Here is a 22306-nt window from a genome sequence, read left to right as displayed (position 1 = left end):
AGACATGAGGTGTCAAGTAGCAAAAAAATTAAAGTAGTTCTTTTTTCCTGCTGAAACTGATTTTGTAGATAACAGAGCCAACATAAAACCTTTTCTGAAGCATATATTTATAAGCTTGCTCAAAATGTCTTTAGATTCTTATGTTTTAGCCACTGTTGGGAAAAAAGGTATGTGGCATTTACCAGAATTCAACTTCAAATGCCTTAAAAATTTAATCACTGAAAAGATCAATACAGACAGTAGTTAGCCAATAGTTCTGACAGCTTAAGGGTAGTTCTGAGCTATAGTACTTTAATGAATTATTGAATGATACTTGTGTGAGAGAGGGCACTTAAAATATACTAAAAATATTTGGCCTTTATTTTCAAGCTTCCGTTAATGGAATGAGACACTTGGAAGAAATTTAGAAACCATTTACACTGGTGTTCTTTAGTTAAAGCCAATGTGTCTACGCTTGAGAAAGTGACTATTTGAATCCATGTCCTTTAGTAACACTACTTTAGGCCAGAAGGGAAAAGACCTTTTATGCAAAAGTCACTAATCAGCTGTAATATGCCCCAAAATGGTTTAAAATGAGAGTAATAAATGCATGGATTTTTCAGGGTTACATAAACTGCATGCCACTTAATAAATTATTCATACTAGCCCAAAGGTATAATTATTCAGTGAAGTGAGAACCTAAGAAATTAGTTCTTTATTAATGTCTGTATGGGTAGTTTACTTATTTTATTACAATATTTTTTTATTTTAAAATCTCCAGGGCCAGTTCACAAAAAATGCATATGGAATTTACATGTGTTTCTTCTCTACTTTGTTATTAAAATGAAGACTTCATATTTAAAAGTAATAGTTATTATGAAACTACCTTTATATATAAATTTTAATAATGGTCATATATGTCAGTGCTTTTTAATGCAATATGCAGATAGTCTGTTTGTTTTTCTTTTTTTAAATAAATATATATATATTACTATCCTTTAAAAATTATATGTGTAAAATGCAAGATATAAAAGAGGGCTTGTACCAAAGATTAACGAACAAATATGTTGAGAGTGAAAAACATACCAGAAGAACAAAAATAGGGTAACATGGAGAAGTGAACACAAAGTATAGTTACCTAGACTTAATAAATCATCAGAAACTAGGTTCTTAGAGGAACAAGATGTTGATGATTATTTTCTGTAGAAGACAAGAATGAGTGCTGTGTGTTCCAAAAAACGTATATGTATGTATGTATGTATGTATGTATGTATGTATGTATGTATGTATGTATGTATGTATGTATGTATGTATGTATGTATGTATGTATGTATGTATGTATGTATGTATACTACTTACTTAGTGCAAAGTATTACTCTAAGCCATTTACAACAGAATGTCACTGAAGCCCAGCCACCCAACATAAATATCTCAAATAAACAAACAATAAATATAAACCCAAAATGATGATGACACAGGGAACACATATAGAATAGTTTAAGAGAGGATGCTTTTGAATGCCTGTAGAAACAGGACAGTCTTTCACAAAGGATGGGAGAGAGGGGGCCTGATATACTTCTACCAGGAGCTCATTCCATAAGGATGGGGTGAAGACTGAGAAGGCACGATTTCTGGTAGCAGTCCTCTTTGCCTCGGTCAGCATAGCAATCCAGAGAAGTAAGGCCTGAGAAGAACAGGTGGCACAGCCTGATGTTGTGAGATGAAGATGCTCCCAATATAATGGGGCCCCAAATCTTTAAGTGCTTTGTATACTAATACTAAAACTTTGAACCTGGCCCAGAAAACAACAGGAAGTCAAGGCAGGCAAGCCAGAATCAGGCAAGATGTGATCAAATTTCTTCACGCCCAATATCTGTCTGGCTGCCACATTCTGCACCTGCTGCAGTCTCTGGGTCTGTCTCAAGGGTAACCCCAGGTAGAGAATATTACAGTAATTGATTAAAAGACTAAAGGTTTGTCTTATTTTTATACCATTCTGAATTCATGTTTCCATAATTAGATATGCCACACTTTTTTTAAAAAAAAAAAATGCTGTGTTCTTACTAAGGTCAGAGATCATTTCTCTCAGAATGAAGCCAATTCTGTCTGATGGTAGAAATCATGTGAGGAATTAATTTTTCATGTACAACATTTCCCTTGTTCTTTGCAAAGACATCAAGCAAATCTAGTTTATGATCTCTTGCTATGTGGTGTCTATTGAGGACAGAACTTTAACCTAAATAATTGGCGTGCCCTCGTAGGGCAATGATGTATACATAACAAGTCAAGAGATTTTCTAGAAATCTTGTACTTTTTCCTGAAAGAAATAGGGTTTTACTGTAATTGATGTTAAAATACGAAAAGGAAACTACAACATAAATTACTGAATGCTTGCTCTAGAAGAGGGAGGGAGGGAGAGAGAGGGCTTATATGTTAACTAGGAGGTAAGAGCATCTGTGCTATGATGCTATGGTTGTATTGGAAAAGGAAGCTGGGAATTGAATCAGTGGAAACCAGAAGGCTCAGAAGTCAGGAAGAGATACTGTAGTTTAATTCCTATTTATTCTTTCTTCTAATTTGCTCCAAAATATATCATAAGGCAAGAGAGATGTTCTAGCCACAAGCTGTATTCAGGTGTTGAGAATGGTTAAACTCCATGCCCGAGGAAAGGAAGCAGGCTAGATCTGTTCGAACCTCCACCCCCACCCCCAGTGTTGCAATCTTTCCTCTAGTTGGAGATTGGAGGCTCTCCTTTTCAGACTGTGAAGAGATTAGTGTCTGAAGAAGAGGATCTGGCCTGGCCTGCTTTAGTGAATCTGAAAGGAAGCAGAAGAGCAACATGCTACCAGGCAGGGATTGTATAATGAGGTGTTGGAAGTGAAGACTTGCAAGAAGAAGTTAGATTATATGTTTGCTATCCAGGCTGTTCATTTGAAATACGAGTGAGTTCAAAAGACATTCCAGAAAGATGCAGATAGTCGCCTTCCTATTTTGTTCACCTGGTAATCTTCCATCCATGTGCCATCCAAGTTTATGTGATTGGCTAAAATCCTGTTGCCCAGCTCCACCTGTACTAAGGGAAATGATGACAGGGGCAAAAGGAAAGTGCCTTTCATTAAAAGGATGCACCTGAGTCATACACAATGCAACAAAGTTGCTCTCACTCCAAACTTGCCAAAGGAAGTCTTTAAGTAGTGATAACTTTTTACTCCTGATTGCATGATTCCCCTTGTGCAGGTGTTGTTGTTTCTTAAATATGTAATTGGCCATCTGTTGTACAAGTTGTATATACAAGTTGTCTATGTCAACATCTGTAAATTATATCTAATATAATTGGTCATCATATAATTTTACTTATCAGTATGATTAAAATCTTTTCAGCAACAATCATAGTTGGATACATATGTATGAAATGTATGTGTATTGAATACATTTCCATATTCACTAAGTACTGTGGAATCCTTCATGGAATTCAAAATTGAGCATATAGCTATTGTATGCATTGAGCAATAAGTTCAAAGGGAAAGTTAAAAAGAAAAGATAAAGAATGACGAAGCTGTGAGATGTGATGAAGGTTTGGAATGTTGTGAAGAAGTGACACAGGAGGAGGAGATATAGTTCATGTTATATGCCCTAAACCTGTCTCCAATAAACATTTGCATTTTCTGCTGGGACTAGTAGGTTTATTAATATGACAAAATGTGCTGAATTCTGCAGTCTTAAAAGAAAGGATAGTTCACTCTCATGTAATGTTGCCACTGTTGCACAGTCTTCCACTTAAAATACTTGATAAACTGTTCAAAATTACTTCTGTCCGGTAGAAAAGAAAAAATGAATTATTTTGTCATGCAATGGGACATTTGAAAATATGAAACAGTAGCAGTTCAAAAGGCAGATAGATTGATACCAAACTATTTCTGAAATTTAATTCTGTATTAAGGTAATCCATAAGTCTAAAATTTATACCACCCTGGATATTTTTCATTTGTCAGTCCTTTCCCCCCTTTTATTTTCAGATAACTAGTATTCACATGAGCACCAGCTAAATGTCTAATAAATCTTCAGGCAAAACTGGATTGACTTATGTGGAACTGACTTTAAAAATATTTGATGGAACATTGCTTCAGTCTCTGAATACTTGTCAGATTAGATTTATTACAGCTGCTCCGATTATAAAGATGTGCACTCTAGTCCATGGGGATCATTCCCTCTCTTTTGTTATAGAGTCCTTGCTATTGTTGCGTCACTGTTGATCAATTATTCACTTTGACACGCTTGGTTCAGCAGAGTTTTGCTCATTTCACTTCACTTTTATTTTTGTGTTCAGGGATGCTTATATATTGAATATATTTACATAATCACTAAAAGTATGGATTCTTTCTTGCATAAAAAGAAAAAGAAATTGGGGTAGTAAGTGAAAGTGATTTAAACAATTGAAAACATCACAGATTGCTAAATATGCAACTGTGTTTATTTCTGGTCTGTGTCTCTTGCTCTTGTTTTTGTGTTCCGTCAAGTTGGAACTGACTTACAGTGACCCTAATAGGGCTTTCAAAGTAGGTGATACATACAGTGTATTGCTTTACCAGTGCTACACTTCCATTGAGTTTCCATGACAGAGCATGGATTTGAACCCAGAACCCCTTAGTTCTAGTCCATCATTCTATCCACTACACCACACTTATCTCTTACCCTCCTCTGAAAGCCATGTGGTCCTTATGTACAATCTGAAGGCAAGAATGGGTGATGCCTTTATCAGACCACTAAAAAAAATCACAAGCATAAGCTCGCCTCTCAACTCTGTATAGGGTGTCAATGGTACAGAAAAAAACCAACACAAAAGTTCAAGAAATCCTGGCCAGATATGCACACCACGTTCTTTTGTCAGAAATATTTTTCAAAATTAGGGCTGCAGTCTCAAGTCAAAGAGTATCTGCAGCCTGCATTTAGAAACTTGTTTTTCCTCAAAGGAAGCACTGAGGTCTTGTTTTTGTGGAAAGCTGAGAAATCTCTTTGGTGCAGGGAACAGTCTTGGTTACAAGTTTCCATTTGTCAAGACCTGGGAATCATCAAGAACAAGAAACTTTTCAAATATTGGCAACAGCCCTGTATCAGGGAATGTGGGATGGTAGAGGGGTAAGAATAGAAAAGGGGTGCACCGTGATCTCTCTTTACATATGGCTTGTGATTAAAAGTTGACCATGGAATCTTTATTCTTAGGAACAACATATTCAATAATGTGAGCAGAGTGGAGACGAAGCTGGGTTGATGACTAATGGGTGATGGGTTGATCACTGCTTGGCACTATTATTAGGTGTATTCCTGAGACCTTGCCCTGCATTTGAGAAGATCAGCTGCTAGAAGGGGCAGTTGGAGAGAAGTAATCTCCATGTACTTTTATCATTTGTTGTTTAGAGAAGTTTTGGGAGGTAAATATGAGAAACAGAAGAAATTCATTGAGGTTTATACAATATTCTTCCTCTTTTTTTTAATAAAGAAAAACAACTGTAAGAGAATTTTCAGAGTGGGACTGTGTTTTATATAACAAGTCATAGTGCCCTGACAGTTCTTGCAGATTGCTAGTGGGGAAGATTAAAATCTAGAACCAGTAAAATTTCAACTCTCAGCCTGTGTATTTGATAAAGAGGTATTTATGCATCTGCCAGTGCTACAGCTACAAGATAAAAAACTACACGTCTGAAACTTGGCAAGCATGAAAAGCAAACCTTAGGGTTAAGCACCTTAGGTTTTTAAAATGTATTATTTGCAGTCAGTTTAAATCCACTGTAGCCTCCAGTATCATATTCAGTGACTATTCCAAAATATCATGGAGGTATTACTTAGGGCAATGCGTATTGCTTATGTTACGTACTGTCAAGTGACTTCTGATTTATGGTAAAGCAGAAGAACATTGGTTTACCACTGCTACCCTCCAGTGAGTTTCTGTGGTGGAGCAGGGATTTGAATTTAGCTGTCCTGAGTCCTAGTCCTACTCTTATCCATTATATCACACTGGCTCTACCTTACAATCCCGTTAAAGACAGATTCCATGAAGAGCTTACTAAAAGGCAACTAGCAAAATTTGAAACAAGAACAACTGATGCATCAGAAGTTCCAAAACAAGCAACAGAGTGGGAAAAACTGTTTCAGAACATTTGAAACTCCAGAACAGTGGATTGTGAGACAGAAGCAAATAAGACAGGAATTCTGTTTTCAAAGCAGTTGAGTTTCCCGAGTGGAAATGTCCAAGATAGAAATAGTAATGGCTAGAGACAGGAACTACATCTGGAGGGGAAAATAAAATTGCATTTCTTTACAATCCAATCTTGTATTTGAGCTTGGCATGTTAGATTTAAAAATAATTTAGTTCAAATTAAATGTTAGAAATTGGAAATTTAGCTTAGTGGCAAAAATTCTGTTGCTTGGCATAGTAAATCACACTTCAATAGGCTGGAGGACTCTATATTGATTTAATGAGTCAATAGAGAATTGACCCGCTAAACCAATAGGGATTTAGAGTGAACTCTGTAAATTTCTTTAAGTCAAATGGACCTATTTTAACTGTAATTTAGTATGCTAAGGCCTACTCCAATGGGATTAAGTACATTATGCAGCAGGATTTTGGCCATTATTAAAGTTTGGAAGGTGAAAACATTTAATTTGTTAACATATATATTAATTGAAATTTTAGTTAGTCTCTAGTATCCATAGAAGAGACATATTATTCAACGTTCTGTAGCCATGCACAGAAATTGCCCAGGCCTCTGTTGAACTCAAATGCAGAGAGCTAAACTGCTACATTTTGAATCCATTTCTTTCTGTCCACGTACAGTAGCTCAATAATGCAGTAAAAAGATTTCTATGTAGGAAAAAACAGTCTGGCATGCTTCTCCTTTAACAGTCCATATCTTTGGGGAGAAGAGGTGGTATCTGCCACTAAATTTAGAGATATTTTTTTCCTGCCCCACGGTGTTTCTTTCCATTGCTTGCTTTGTTAGCTGCCTTCCTTCTGTCCTTTTCCCCCTCCTCTTTTAGGGTAGATATGTGGAGATGTAGCTCTTTTTCTCCCTCCCTCTTTTCCCTCTTTTCCCAGCCCCCGTTATGTACTGTCATATCAGAATTGGCATAGTGACCCAAATAGGGTTTTCAAGGTAAATGTGGTATTTAAGGAGCGGTATTACCAGTTCCATGGTAGCGTTGAGGAATCAAATTCAGATCTCCTGAGTTCTAGTTCTTTATGGCTCTCACCCGCTGCCCCGCCCCCAGGAGGAGAGGCAATCAGTGTGTGCAAACAAGGAAGGAGGGGAAACCTACTCGCTCAGGTGAGTGAAGTTCAGCTGTGTGCGAGAACCTAGGAGAAGTACCCCTTCCTCCTGATCAGCCACGGGTTCATGTCCCACATCAGTGGACTCCCTCTCATAACAAGCACAGTTGCGGTGTGTTAGTTTTGGTTTCTGAAGAAGCCCATCTCCATGCTTCCAAAGGCTGTTGCCTGGCTCAGGTGGGACCGGGGGAGGGGAGGATTGCCTCCTCTGGCGATGAGACCAGAGGGGCAGGTGGTGACTGGTTCATGTGTTTTCTGCATCCTGAACATGGGCTGTTAATACTTCTTTCCACCTGTCTCTCTTGGCGCCCTGGGTCTTTCGCAACGTTTCCCCCCGAGTTCTCCTTGTTCACCTTCACTCTTGTCAGTCCCACCTGTGTCCCAGCAACAAGCAAGACCTGAGGTGCCCTTTTACAGCGGGAGGCACTCCTGTTCCCCCCCCCCCTTAGAAACCTCACTCATCTCCTTCTCTCCCTCCGATCCCCTCGCTGATGTCACTACCGCCACCCCCACTGCAGGGGCATTTCTCCCAAATTCCTTCTTGACCATGATGTTGTGCTCCTCTCTCCCTCGCTCCCTCTCCACCCCACCGCCAACCTCTCTGGATTAAAGTTGCTTGTTTTATTATAATGATTTTGCTCTCGCAAATCTTGTAAAAGTGAAGTATATCCAGTCCAACTATCGAGCAAGTTTATCTGATGAGCATCTTCAGTCCATTCTAATAATTGGCTCCACAAGCTTGAAACCTCAGTTTGGCAATATTTGAAATTAAACAAGCAGTTCCATCATTCCTATTAATATTGTAGCATAAAAGTACAAGTTTGTTGATCCAAATAAAACTTACTCATTCATTATAAAACTGTTCCCCCCCCCCCATTTTTCCCCCTTCGGCCCCTGAAAATAATATATGAGGTGGCATATGCACTGAAAAGTTTGGAGACCCCTGGTGTAAATGAATAGAGAGAAAGGTGTGTATGTGTGTGCAGTTGTGTAGATGAAAGAAGAGAAAGATCACATAGATGGACTAGAGGAAAAAAGTGTTGGATAAGATGTGGTGGGAGCGAGGGGAGGGTAAAGAGATGGGAGGGTAAAGAGAGAGAGGTGGGAGAGAGAGAATCCAGTATAGTGGATATAGTATAATTATAGTCTCTCTCTCTCTCTCTCTCTCTCTCTCTCTCTCTCTCTCTCTCTCTCTCTCTCAGTCTCGCTCTCTCTGCCTCTCTCAAAGAACAAAACCATGAACTGTACTTTAAAGTTTTTGTTTCCTTTAACCAAGATCATTCAGGCTGATCATTTTTCTTTCCCAAGTTTAATAGCAGTGAGTTAAATTTCCAGTTTGTAACATTTAATTTGAAAGGATGAGACTGTGGAGATATCTCCAGTCTTTTCTGTGCATTAAAAAGGGAGTAACCAAATTCCACATTCCTCCAACAACTTGAAGTAATTGTAAGTTCTCTTTTTCTCATTAATCAGTTCATTTCGTGTCTGTTCTCTGTAAAAGGGACCTGGGCAATTTGGGTCTTTAACAATAGGCTGGGCCTTCTGCTCTACTTTAGAGAGACTTTTTGGATAGGTAAAGGTAAAGGTTCCCCTTGACATTTAGTCCAGTCGTGTCCAACTCTAGGGTGCGGTGCTCATCCCTGTCTCCAAGCCGTAGAGCCAGCGTTTGTCCGTAGACAGTTTCCATGGTCACGTGGCCAATGCGACTAGACACGGAACGCCATTACCTTCCCACCATGGTGGTACCTATTTATCTAGTCGCACTTACATGCTTTCGAACTGCTAGGTTGGCAGGAGCTGGGACAAGCAGCAGGAGCTCACTCTGTCACGTGGATTCAATCTTACGACTACTGGTCTTCTGACCCTGCAGCACAGAGGTTTCTGTGGTTTAACCTGCAGCAGCACCATGTCCCCTTTTGGAGAGGGGCAATGCAAATAATCCCACTTCATATTTCACAGAGGTTGCTGGCTTGTGGTTGCCCTTCACATAATTAGGAACATTTAAAAATTAATGTGTTAATTTTTAAAGCTCTGCCTTGGATTATTGTTCTGATCTGCTAATTACAATTGGCTCAGTGTCAGTTTCTTTCTTCCACTTTCATGCATTTAGGTGGAAAACAGAATAGCCAGAGATATGTTGCAATGGTGACAGATTTTATTTCCCCAAGGCAGTGATCCCTCTGAACTGGGGAGAAGAGTGTATTGAGTGCAGCAGAATAGATGGAGAGAGCGAGAGAGAGAGTGTAGCAACAAAGATAAAAAGCAGGGTGATGCAGAAATAGCTAAGAAAAGGAGAAGTGGCCCAGGGGAGGGAGACATGACGAATGGATGGGTGAGAGAAAAGAGCGGGTCATCTGGATGAGTAAGGGGACGGAAAGAGTATTCAGATCAACTGGGAAAGAAAGGAAGAGCACTAGGGTGAGAGAGAGGTGAGACAGAAAAAGCATTAGGTTAAGATGTGGTATGGAGATAAGGAAGATCTAACTTGTGCAGACTGGTTACTTTTCCTGGTTCTTATGAAAACTTAATTCTATTCCTAAATTTTGCAAGTTTATATGTTGGATTGTGCTTATTGGTATAAATCTGGGTGTGAGCCATTCTGACCTCTGTTGAGTCTACAGGGTTCCCTTCTTCCATTCTCTGTTCCTTAAATGAGGCCAAAGGAATTTGTGATTGAACTGGTTTTATTAAACTACATGAGGATTTATGAATAACATCAACATGAAACTGTACTGAACTGGTTCCCTTTACTGCTTGGTTACACAGTTCTGAGTTGTTTCCTTCTGTGCATTCACCCCCAGCATTTACTCCCACTATGTATTTAGCCCTGAGTTTGCTGGAAAGATTGTTTTGGTTGGATTATACAAGGAGTGGCTTAAGTTCACACTGGGAACAAACCGGCATCTGCTTCCTCCAGGTTGCTGATAGTGTTCTGTCAGGGTCTGTCTGTGGAAGCTGTCAATTCCCCAGGAGATCCCTCTTGGTGGTGTCTCTCCCTCCTTTCCTGCTCACTCCAGCAAGAAGGCTTTGGTGTCAGTTGAGGGTTGAGCCTTCTTTTTAGATACCTTAAGCTGAACTAGCACCTCAGTCCACAAGTCTTCCACATGCAGTATATATGTTCCCAGTCCTCCAGGAATTCTGGGACCTCAATGTCTAAATGGTAGCATTTTTGTCAGGGTCTTCCATAGCATTGCCCCAGCTTTCCTCCTCTTCCCAATCTCTTTCTCCTCCCCTTAACTGCAAGGTGAGTTCTCTTTCTGACCAACCTTATCTCTCTTACTGTCATTCTCTCCTTTTGTTCCTTCTACCTCTGCTGCCTCTAAGCCCTCTTTTATAGCCGCCATTCCCCATCGGTCCCTTTGCTGCTACAGGGGTTGTTATCCTTTCCTGGGCATTCTTCCTTTCCTGGGCTATCTGGTTCCTACAGGGAGGCAGTTATATTCTAAAATAGTCTTTCCCAGATCTACTGGGGAGTGTGTGGTGTAAACTTGGTGGGTCCTGGGGAAAAGATGAGATGGTCCACTGAACAGATTACCTATCATTTTCGAAAGGTAAAGGGCCATTAGTATACATAATTTAATGTACAGTATTTTGTTCTAACCAATGTGTTTGTCCTACTTGATTTTTCTAGCTTTTTTGCAATTATCGAAGCAGAGCATTTTTCCATAATAATAATAGTCAGTCATATGAGGAAGTTCCTGTATGTTCGGGTAGCTTACAGATATTCCCTAGAATGTCTTCATTTCAGCACTAGGCAAGTAGTAAAACAAATGTTTGGTGCTTTTTCTGTGCATCCAAGGCTCTTTTGGACAGTGCCTTGACCGAGTGGAAGTGGCTATCTCTGTTGTGATTCAGTTGTAAGGTTATTAAAAAGGTGGATCCAGTTGTTAAACTAATTTTCTGATTTGCTGTCCCAGATATCCCTTCAGTTCAAGGTTTTGTATCACTAGACAAAGCAATCAGTCTGCGAAGATATTAGCTTTCCTTAATCTCAGATTCCTTTAAATATGTGCCTTATTCTCATTGTGAACCTTTCTGGCAACATGTAATCAAGAGGCCAGTCAGCGGTGCTCTCCCTTCCATATATACATATGCTCTTTTTATGTAAGCATCAAGATATAATTCACTTAACTGGTTCTGTTTTGAATTCTCCAGATGTGATTGTCCCTTTCATTTCTTTTTTCTTTTTTTCTTTTTTCTTTTTGCAAATAAATTATTTTTGAAAATAAGATCTAAACACCCGGCTCTTTTAAAGGGAATTTAAATTTTTTCTGCATGATTGTATAGTTGTGAAGCTGCCACTTGGATTCTTAGAAATTTCACAAGATTTGATAAAGTTCTGTGTTTTTCAGGTTTTGGGGAAAGTCCTACTAAACACCATCCTTTTTATTTTTCTAGACCTAAGGTAAAGGGAGGGGTAGTTGGCAACAGGACTCGAAAGCTTCCAAGTACTTAAATAGATTAGGATGTTCAATCAGAGATTATCCTGTGGTGGTAACCTACTAGTAATTATTCTCTTGGTATCCCTTGTCACAAATACTTCACTGGTAAGAAAATAATTCCCCTTCAATATCTGTAACAAATGGAAAGTGGAAAATGAATCCAGCAAAAACTACAATACAAAAAAGAGAACATAATGTGTGATGGCCCCAATACTCTTTTCAAAGGAGGTATTTTCTGTGTCTGCTCCCGGGTTAGGAAGTGGGAAGCCAAGTTGGCCGCCGCCTTCTTCTCCTTCTCTGGAAAGGGAAAGGCCCTCCTTTTTAGGCAGACTTTTTATTATGGCAAGATTTTGGAATCCTGTATTTATTGATTTCATGGGAGCATGTTTTTAACTGATTTTGAGGAGTGGCTTTTGATATCGTATTGTTTAGTTGTTTTTTAATGTTACATTTTACAGTGCTTTTAATTGTATTTGTGATGTTGCTTTAATTAAATATGAGAATCCTTGAGTCACCTAAGGGGAGAAAGGCAGCGGACAACTGAACAAAAATGATAAAATCCTGTTACATAGTTATGTCAGCAGAAGGGAAATGGTGTACCTCATAGCAGAAAATTGCTGCTAATTAACATATTCCCTACTTGGATACCTCATTGCATGCCAATTGGGTGGCTTCACACATGATGTGGCATACAAGAGGGATTTGTTATTCAGCAGCAGTTTATCACTGCCAGTTACACTATTTCCCTTTTTCTGGTATAACTGTACAGTAGGATTTTCATCATATGTATTTAAATGGAATAGGCATGTACACATGTGTAATGATTAGGAGATAGTCTTGATTTCCTGACATTTGCAAAGAACATAATGGCTGAAACTAACTAACTAACTAACTAACTAACTAACTAACTAACTAACTAACTAACTAACTAACTTACTTACTTACTTACTTACTTACTTACTTACTTACTTACTTACTTACTTACTTACTTACTTACTTACTTACTTACTTACTTACTTACTTACTTACTTACTTACTTACTTACTTACTTACTTACTTACTTACTTACTTACTTACGGAAGGCCACATTAGGTGGTTTACAACAGTGGTCCCCAACCTTGGGCCTCCAGATGTTCTTGGGCTTCAACTCCCAGAAATCCTGGCCAGCAGAGGTGATGGTGAAGGCTTCTGGGAGTTGTAGTCCAAGAACATCTGGAGGCCCAAGGTTGGGGACCACTGGTTTACAACATATATAAACAACATGATTAAAATACAGTTTAACAGAAAATAAAATAAATAATAAAATGCAAACAAATAGTACTGTGAAATCCTGTTGCTTATTGTAGTAAGTCATGACTATTGAGCAAGCCCATTAGATAAGTGGAAATTACCAAGGAGTTGGCTCAACAAATTGCTACTGGTACAAATTGTGAAGCATCAGAGTTTCAACCAGTAGGTAAATGAAATGTCAAGGAACCTTTTGATATGTAATATATGTGTCCACTGCTATGACTTTCCAGTCAAATCGTCTATCAAACAGTTGGGCAGCAAACTATTTTACAAAACCTCTGGCTCAGTTAAATGTTAGAAGAGTTTTAGAAGAACTACTGGAAAATGTGTGTGCTTTACAATGTGCTTAATCATCTCTGAGTATCCTTGAAAAATAAATGTTTGGTAAGCAGAGTTGTACTGGATCTGAGGCAAAAAAGTGCACAGCCATTTTTTTTCCTGGCATGAAGCCCTGATTGCCCGTGCATACAGATGGTTAAGTATATTAAAAGCTTCATTCAGCCTTGGCAGAGGGTGAGAGGTTGGAAGAATCTCTGAAATAAACTGTGTCTTAGCTCATAACTTTTGCTCCTGGGGAGAGATTGTTTTTTGCCTTTGAATGGTTCCCCTATCATGAATTTCCCATAAAACAGAATACATTGTCAAACAGGAGGTTGTTTGTTTAGGTACCATATGTTTCTTTTGAGCTTAGTGGCATTTCTGAATTACAGTACAGTAGTATGCAAAGCAAGGCACTGATTCTTCACAAGCAGTAAGCAATGTGCAGGAGGTGTAGAATATATATGGAAGAAGTAGACTAATTTTGTTCACGATGGCTTCTTGCACTGTGCTTCTACCACATAGAGGCCACTTGAAAATGGCATCACATGCTGTCTGGGTCACACAGTGACTTGCTTTGTTTGTAGAACTTTGCAATGCAGGTCATGCTTTCTTGGTTGCAACCACTGACAAGGACATTAGACTGTGAAGGTAAATCCTGTACAGTGTATTTGATCCTTATGGTAAATTTACACCGTTGTCTCTGCGCAGAGTTGCTAGCACATGACTACACATTTTTATTTTGTCATCCATACGGTTTCTAGTGACTTGTTTGATTCTCTAAGTGTTGGGAAAGAATTTTGTAATCAGAATTTTTAGATCAATGACTCATGAAACTCTATGGTCAGTATTGTATTGGTAGTTCAAATTAAGAGTAGATCCATTGAATAGATTGGTGAATCATTTATATATATGTAAATCCCATTGTGTCTCTGGGTGTACTCTAGTTTGGACTAACAGTAGGAACCTGAATGTTGTCATCTACAATGCTTTAGAATTTAGATAGATGCAAGAGTCATGGTCTGGAATGGTAAAGGAGAGAGAAGGAAGCAGCAGATATGTGTCATCTGGATATATATACAGATGACACATCTTTACAGGCTGCTGTATACTGTGTGTGTGTGCATGCGTGCGCATGCTCACACGCATGCGTACACACAGACACACACTCTGTATATATATACTCTAGGAGTATACTCTCTCTCTCTCTCTCTCTCTCTCTCTCTCTCTCTCTGTATATATATATACACTCTAGGAGTTCCAGCATACAAAACAGACTACCACATCCAGTAAGTATTGCAGAGAGGTGAACGAAATACAAGCATTTGTGTGCATGGTTCTGTGGGCTGGAACTCCCAGAACTGTGCCTTGGAAAATTCTGGAAGTCACAGTCCAAATGAACCAGAATGTCACACCCCTAGCAACCTGTGTGAGAACATGCATTTGCTGATTCAGAAACCATAGAGGCTGATTGTGTATTCATATGTGTCTGGGTGAAAGGCACCTTTGGCTATTCAGCAGCTGCTACAGACCATAAAGAAGGAGTGATAAAACTTTGGTTGGCAAAGTGTTTTGGACTACGTGTCCATTGGTCATTGACTATATGACCACTGGTTATATCAGGTATGGCTGATGTGAATGTAGGCCAGATGTTTTGAACAGTGAGAGCAAGGGTAGGCAACTTCCAGAAGTCCATAGCCTTCCTCTGGCCATACCCTTAGAGTGCCTCCCTTCCCCTCACTGCCTCTGAACATTCTGTGCTGTTAAATACTCCTAATTAAAAAAGAAAGAAAAAGCTTGGCCATTAGGAAATGTGGGCAAACTATGTTTGCAGCCCCCATACCTACCGTAGTTAAGGCCTAGGAAGAGACTTTTTCAATACAGTGATGAAAGCTACCATAAGAATAGAGTACCATGGACAGAGAAACATTTACTATTCCCATTTAATGCTTAAGCGGCATGGTTTTTGTGAATTGTAACTAATATGGCTGGATGCAAGCCAAGTTGTTTTTTCCTTATTTTTCTCCTATTTTTATTTTGTGCTTGCTATCTGTAGTAGAGTTATTGAGGAAGGTTTAATTTTGGCCTCAACAAATAATTAATGCCGCTGTACACAATCTTGTTTAGGGTTTCTGAGAACAACTATAAGTCCTTGTGATCTGGTGCTGAAACGGATCTTACAGTGATATGGTTTTGTTGGGAAATAGCTCTATTGTAAGAACATAGACTTGCATTTTTCATGCAGGAGTGGAACAAAACTGGTATGAGTCTCTCTCTATTCAGGGTACCGAAACAGTAGGTCCATGGATCTGTATGTGTGAAATCTAGATACCGCCAGATGTAAAGGAGGAGGTTAACTGACTTTTCCCAAAAGGTTGCCAGGCTTATCTTTGCTGTCAAGCTTGAAACCAGTCCAAGCTGTGGCATTCAGCCCTGTACTTTCCTTGTCTTGTGAACACTTGGAATGTATATTTGACCCACTTTCTTCCTCTCAAAGAAAATTCCAGATTTTCTTTCTCTACTAGACAATAGCAAACGTATCTGTGAGGGGGGAAATCTGTGTAAGTAGGAACAGTTAGCATTTGATCAGAAATGGCTTTGTGGATTACAGTTTCCATTTTATAAGAGCTCTTCAGAGGCCTTTTTTCATAAATTTGTAATAACAATAATAGCTGAGCACAAATACTGGTACAGCACAGCCTCTTTGTTTAGACAAGAAAATAATCACCAAGCAGAAAAGAATAGAAAAACAGAATCTTCAGTCTACATCTGGCATCTTCTCCCTCTGCTCCACATACACTTTTGAGTTTGGTGAGGAGAAAGGAAGGAGGGAAGAGAATGGAGTTCAACTCCTCTTGAACAAAACAAAAGTAACTTTCTCTGTCTATGTTGAAAATCATCTTTGCTGCTGAAGGAGCAACAAGTCTTTTATCCTTTTACAAAGCCATTCTGCATATATAGAGTGTATATTGTATGAATATATTGCACAAGTGCATTGCTTTGTATTATCTACAATACGAACTTGGGCTTCAAATATATATTTCCAACTTATTCTATTGAATAACTCATAAAATTTTTTATTGTGGCAGGTTTGGAGCATGAGACCCTGCTTAATAAGATAGATGTTGCTGTATGTGCATAGTATTATTACATTTTCACGATGAGCTGAGGAAATGAATTCACAGTGATTTAGACTGAATACCAAGCAGTGGCTAAAATTAAATATTAAGGGTGCAAATACATCAGCTTGATTCATGGTCTCTTTTGTGATTTCATTTGGTTTAGGTGACCACACGAGGATCAAAGATTGTTTTGGTGACAGTGTCCACACTGGCTCCTCAATCCAATGTGGTTTAATTCGTGTCCGCAACCCCCCTTCCTTAAATACTGCATTCATGCCAATCCCTGGCTCTCATTTTATGGTTTGCTGCCAGTTTGCTGGGACTGTTTAAAGGGTTGCACGGCAGAAGGAAAAAAAGATACAGTTTCCCAAAGTTCTCCATAAAAGAACAAATAAGCACATATACAGTACCATGAAAGCATTATAGAATGCTGGAGTTCATCAGAATTGTTTTGATTTTAAATCAATTTTAATCTTTTTTATTTTGCTTGTGTAGAGGGATGTGGTGGTGCTGTGGGTTAAACCACAGAAGCCTCTGTGCTGCAAGGTCAGAAGGCCAGCAGTTGTAAGAGCGAATCCACACGGCGGAGTGAGCTCCCATCGCTTGTCCCAGCTCCTGCCAACCTAGCAGTTTGAAAGAATGTAAAAAATGCGAGTAGATAAATAGGTACCACCATGGGGGGAAGGTAATGGCGTTCCATGTCTAGTCGCGTTGGCCATGTGACCACAGAAACTGTCTATGGACAAACGCTGGCTCTATGGCTTGGAAACCGGGATGAGCACCGCCCCCTAGAGTCTGACATGACTGGACTAAAAGTCAAGGGGAACCTTTACCCAGAGGTGATCTAGCACTAAACTAATGTAGCTATGCAGTGATAAGGTAATTTAGTACTAGACTCAGTACAGGTAATTTGTTTTTTAAAAAATAACCAAAAAACACTTTGGGGTGACTTGAGAGAAATATTGCTGGGATGGATATTCCTGCTGTCCCAAAACTACAAGTGCAAACTTACTACAGCAGCAGCAGCAGCAGCAGCAACAGCAGCAGCAGCAGCAGCAGTAGCAGTAGTAGCAGTAGTAGTAGTAGTAGTAGTAGTAGTAGTAGTAGTAGTAGTAATAATAATAATAATAATAATAATAATAATAATAATAATAATAATAATAATAATAATAATAATAATAATAATAATAATAATAATAATAATAATAATCCAGAAAGTTACATACCCGGTCCTTTTGTAGAACCAAACAAATGATCACAAGGCACTGTTCAATTTGTTTTGGTCAAAAAAGGGACCCTTTCCCCTCAGCCACAGGGGAAATCTGGACTGGAAGGAGAAAAAGACAGGCTGATTTACATTGACCTTTACATCACTTAACCATTGAAAAATATTTTGAATTCACCTATGCCAATTTGGGAGCAAATTGTTAAATATTTTCTACTGCAGTTGCATGCTAAATTACAACTGGACAAGGCACATTGAATCAGATTTGTTAAGTCCTCTGTAAATTCCATTTATTCCATTTTCTTATTCCAGTTGCAACTTACAACTGGATTACAGCCACTGTGTAGGGGCTTAATTTGTATAATAAAGTCACCCCTGGGCAAATTTAAGAGACATTGGCACAAACATACATCTGGTCTGGGCAAAGTGGAGTCCTGTAATTGCTCTAAAAACATTATTGACAGTAGATGCTTTGAGGTAAATTGACATTTTTTAAAAAAGAATATAGTGAGCCTAAGGGTAATTCCTGATGAAGCTTATTTATCTATTTATTTAAAATATTTTTACCACACCTTTCTCCTTAAAAGGTTTCCAAGGCAGCGTACATCCAGCTTGTATCACACCACTGCATGCCTTATTCAAAGAACTTACTTATCTGCCTCTATTTATAACTGCCCTTTTTTCACTTGTTCTTCTGTCCTCTCCTCCCCCACAGTCTCCATGGAAAATCTGTTAAAAAGTAAAAGGCAGAATAGCCGCACAATGCTTTTTGATTGCTAGTGTGTGGAAATCTCTGTCTGGAAACAAAACAAAACAAAAGCAAGCCACTACATTTATATTCCTTGCTTATCTTTCCCACAAACTTTCAGTCACATTTTCACTCTTCCCAAGTTGTCACTGTGCTGCAGATATAAAAATGTGCATATGTAAGGTCATTTTAATTTTTTTGCTGAGTGACCTTAGACTCACTTCACTGCTAAAATACGCAGACATACACATGTTAATTGGTGCGGGTGAGAAGACATAATATGTGAATCTTGTAGCGTCAAGCATGTTGGAATGTCCTGAAAGGAGAATGTAATTATAACCTTTCCCTAATTAAACAGTGTGACATAATTGATTGTTATAGTGAAACTGTTCCTCAGACTTGCATAGCAGCACATTTATTCATCTGAAAGTTCAGTAGGAGAGTGACATTTAAACTTTAACCAATCCAACGATTCATCCATGAAATTGTAAGGGAGGCTGCATTGCTGTCTATCAAGTTAAATGAAAATAAAACTACCCAATGGGTTGGAAACTTCAAATTAGAAAAGCTGAAAAGATGCATGTGTGTACTTTTTGTGGACTCTTGGGGCTATTCAATTATACTGTGAATTACTATTTCAGATTACTAAAGGACATTTATAAGTCCCAGATGTACAATTAGCTGTCTCTGTTGATATTGACTTTGCAGAAGTTAGTGATAATTCAAGAAAGATTGTCGGAGAAACTATGCATGCAACATTTTGATTGATGAACGGCATTTCTTAACTAATCAGCTGACCAAGGCAGCCTAAACTTATCTTACTTCAGAATTGAAATATATGTAATCAGTTTGTTCTGTCAATGCGGCTGTGTAAGTTTGGGGGGTGTGGAGGGGAATAGAGATCATCTGGTGTGTAGGAGGTAATTACAGTGGTGCCTTGACTTACGAACGTCCCTACTTACAACCATTTTGAGTTACAACCAGCTCTGTCCGCAAAATTTTGCTTCTACTTGCAACCAGAGCTTCCACTTGCGAACAGAAAAAGGCAGGGGAAAAAGATGAGAAATTCAAATTTCTGACTGTAGGTGGCAACGAGGCTGCTTGTTTGTAGCTCTTTCGCCCCAGCAGTTAGAGAGTGTGCGTTGTTGTCAGAGGCTTTGGACTACCTCCTTCTGAGAGAGAGTGTGTGTGTTTACAGGGAGGCTTCCTGCTGCCTTGTAAGGTAAGGTGCTGTTTTCTGCTTTTTAAAATCTGTTCTGGGTGTTTTTGCAGCGTGGTTTTGAGCTGGGGGGTTATGTTTCTGTGCTATGATGGATCTTGGGTATTTCCCCCCCATTTCCAATGGGTCTTGGGGTTTTTTTTTTGTTGCTTTTAGGAATGTTTTTTTCCCATTTTTGATGGGTCTTGAGGAGTTTGTTTATTTTTTGTTCCCCCCTCCCCATTTCCAATGGGTCTTGGGGGTTTGATTGTTTTTTGGGTTTTTTTCCTCCATTTCCGATGGATCTTGGGGGGTTTGTTTGTTTGTTGGCTTCCTCCCCCATTTATGATGGGTCTTGGGGGATTTGGTTGTTTTTGGGGGGAGGGGGTTTCCTCCATTTCTAATGGGTCCTGCATGCTTCTCTTGCTTTTTCCTTTGCTTTATTTTCATTTCCAACCTGCCCCCTTTGTTCTCTGTGCATTTCCGATCTGCTCCGTTTGTTTTCTGTGCATTTCCAATGGGTCTTGCACGCTTTATTGCTTTTCTCTCCCCCCCCCTTTTAGGCCAGAATGGATTAATTGCATTTCCAAGGAGTATTGCAGTGATTTTTTTGTGATTTTTTTCTTCGGACGGAACGGATTAATTGCATTTCAATGCATTCCTATGGGAAATGATGCTTCAACTTATGACCATTTCAAGTTACGTCCATCTTCTGGAATGGATTATGGTCATAACTGGAGGCACCACTGTAATGTTTAGGTAGGTGGTTCTGTATGTGGAGTCATAGGTAGGATGTTAGAAGCATGCATTTAAACCCCTGATTACAGCATTATTCTCTCTTTTTGTACTCCTGCACAATAGTCCAGCTGAGAAGACAATCACCTGTAAAATTACCAGTTTATGTAAGGTGTTTAGTTCTTAGCAGAAGAACTAAAATATAGAAAAGTCTTTCAGATGTGATGGCAGTTTGTGATTTTAATACATCTTTAAATGTGAGGTTTTCTTTAAAATCCAGTAGTCGGGTATGATGCGTGGATTTGTATATTTCCGAGAGGATTATGTTTCCATAAAACAATGAAGAGATTATTACTTATCTCTGTGGTTATTCTGTCTTTGACAGATGTGACACTAATTTTATTATTAAGCCACCTAAATATAATCCAGTAACAATTACTAAAGTATTAGGATTCTGCCATGGCTTATTTTTGTATGCAGGAAACAGTGGGTGGAAGGATGAAGAAATAGAATTTGTTACCAGAAATCAGAATGAACTTGATAGTACAGTATTGTTTTTGTTATGCTGCTTGACCCATAACTGGCCATTGTATGATAAGACCCATAATTATTATTCTTTGCATAGTAGGAGATTATTGTAGAAGTGCAAGACATAATATATGGTGGGTGTTGTAATATTTCAGTATTCAGGTTGTCCAGTTTTACAGTCTCTGAATATCTAAAGATAAAAATATGATATATAATATATGCATAGATAATAATACTCACCTATTAAAATACAACAACAACAACAACGACAACAACAACCAAGCCCTATGAGGAAAGACTGAAAGAACTGGACATAAGGCTGCCATACAGAGGAGGGGCAGGAACTGTTCTCAATCATCCTGAGTGCAAGACATGCAACAATGTCCTCAAGTTAGAAACCAGATTTTGGTTAAATATCAGGAAAAAATTTCTAACTGTTAGAGCAATACAGCATTGGAACCAGTTACCTCAAGAGGTAGTGAGTGCTTCGGCACTGGAGGCATTGAAGAGAAATTTAGACAACCACTGGGCAGATATCCTTTTATTTGTATTCCTGCACTGAGCAAGGGTTGGACTTGATGGCCTTATAAGCCCTTTCAACTTAATTATTCTATGATTTTATGATTATAAAAGAACCATTAAAATATTAAGATGACTTTACTCTAGCTGACATATAGTTGCAAATTTTTTCTTTAATGCATACATCTTTTCTTCCTCCTTATTTCTTTAAATATCAAGCATGTCTGTGCATAACGCTTATCTTGATAGTTACATATGTTTGGGTTAATATAGCTAGAAATAAGTACTTTGTTGTGGATGAAATACCTTGTAATACTTGAAGCATTCTATAGAAACAAAATGCGATCGGACTGAGACACTGTAATGAGCCACCAACTTTGATTTCCCAGGAAGATATTATTGTACTGTTGTGGGAAATTCCTCCAAATTCTTCTTATGCTAAACTTTGTTTAGTTTATTTCTTCAAGGTAGGTGGGATAATGAACACTTCTTAAGTCAAGTGAAGGAACTGAAGTGAGAAATGAGGTCTCCAAGCACATTGGGAAGTATAGCAGAATGGGCCTATGTCTGCTCAAATCCATGGGATTTGTGTATCAGGTCACAACCAAAATTGGATGGATTGAGCATATATTGGTAAATCTGAATGTACAACATGAACAATTACGACAAGGGGGGGGGGTAGGATCCACAATATGATGTCTACCCATCTATGTCTGTACGTTCAGCTTTCTATTTTTCATTCTCAAATTAATACATTTGCTTTAAGCAGAAAAATGAAAAGAAAGTTATGACATGGCCATTAATATTATATATGCCTATGTGAGAAATGCACAAAATAATGCAGCATCAACAGTTTGTACAAGTCCTGTTTGAGAGGT

The 22306-nt window shown here is 38.7% G+C and overlaps 1 protein-coding gene and 1 long non-coding RNA gene across 18 annotated transcripts in view; one reads left to right on the top strand and one right to left on the bottom strand.

Moving 5' to 3' along the window:
- Window positions 1–22306, top strand: part of PTPRM (protein tyrosine phosphatase receptor type M) — a 607519-nt gene that overhangs the window by 93508 nt on the left and 491705 nt on the right. The gene's annotated exons all lie outside the window — the stretch shown is intronic.
- LOC144588554 (uncharacterized) lies at window positions 16924–17797 on the bottom strand. Its single transcript, XR_013544166.1, has 2 exons — window positions 17702–17797; window positions 16924–17098 (listed from the first exon to the last, which is right to left on the bottom strand). It is a non-coding gene; the product is annotated as an uncharacterized LOC144588554 (long non-coding RNA).

Source organism: Pogona vitticeps, chromosome 4, assembly GCF_051106095.1.
Source record: "Pogona vitticeps strain Pit_001003342236 chromosome 4, PviZW2.1, whole genome shotgun sequence".
NCBI lineage: Eukaryota > Metazoa > Chordata > Lepidosauria > Squamata > Agamidae > Pogona > Pogona vitticeps.
The sequence above is the reverse complement of the archived record's forward strand: the minus strand, read 5'-3'. Positions and strand labels throughout refer to the sequence as shown.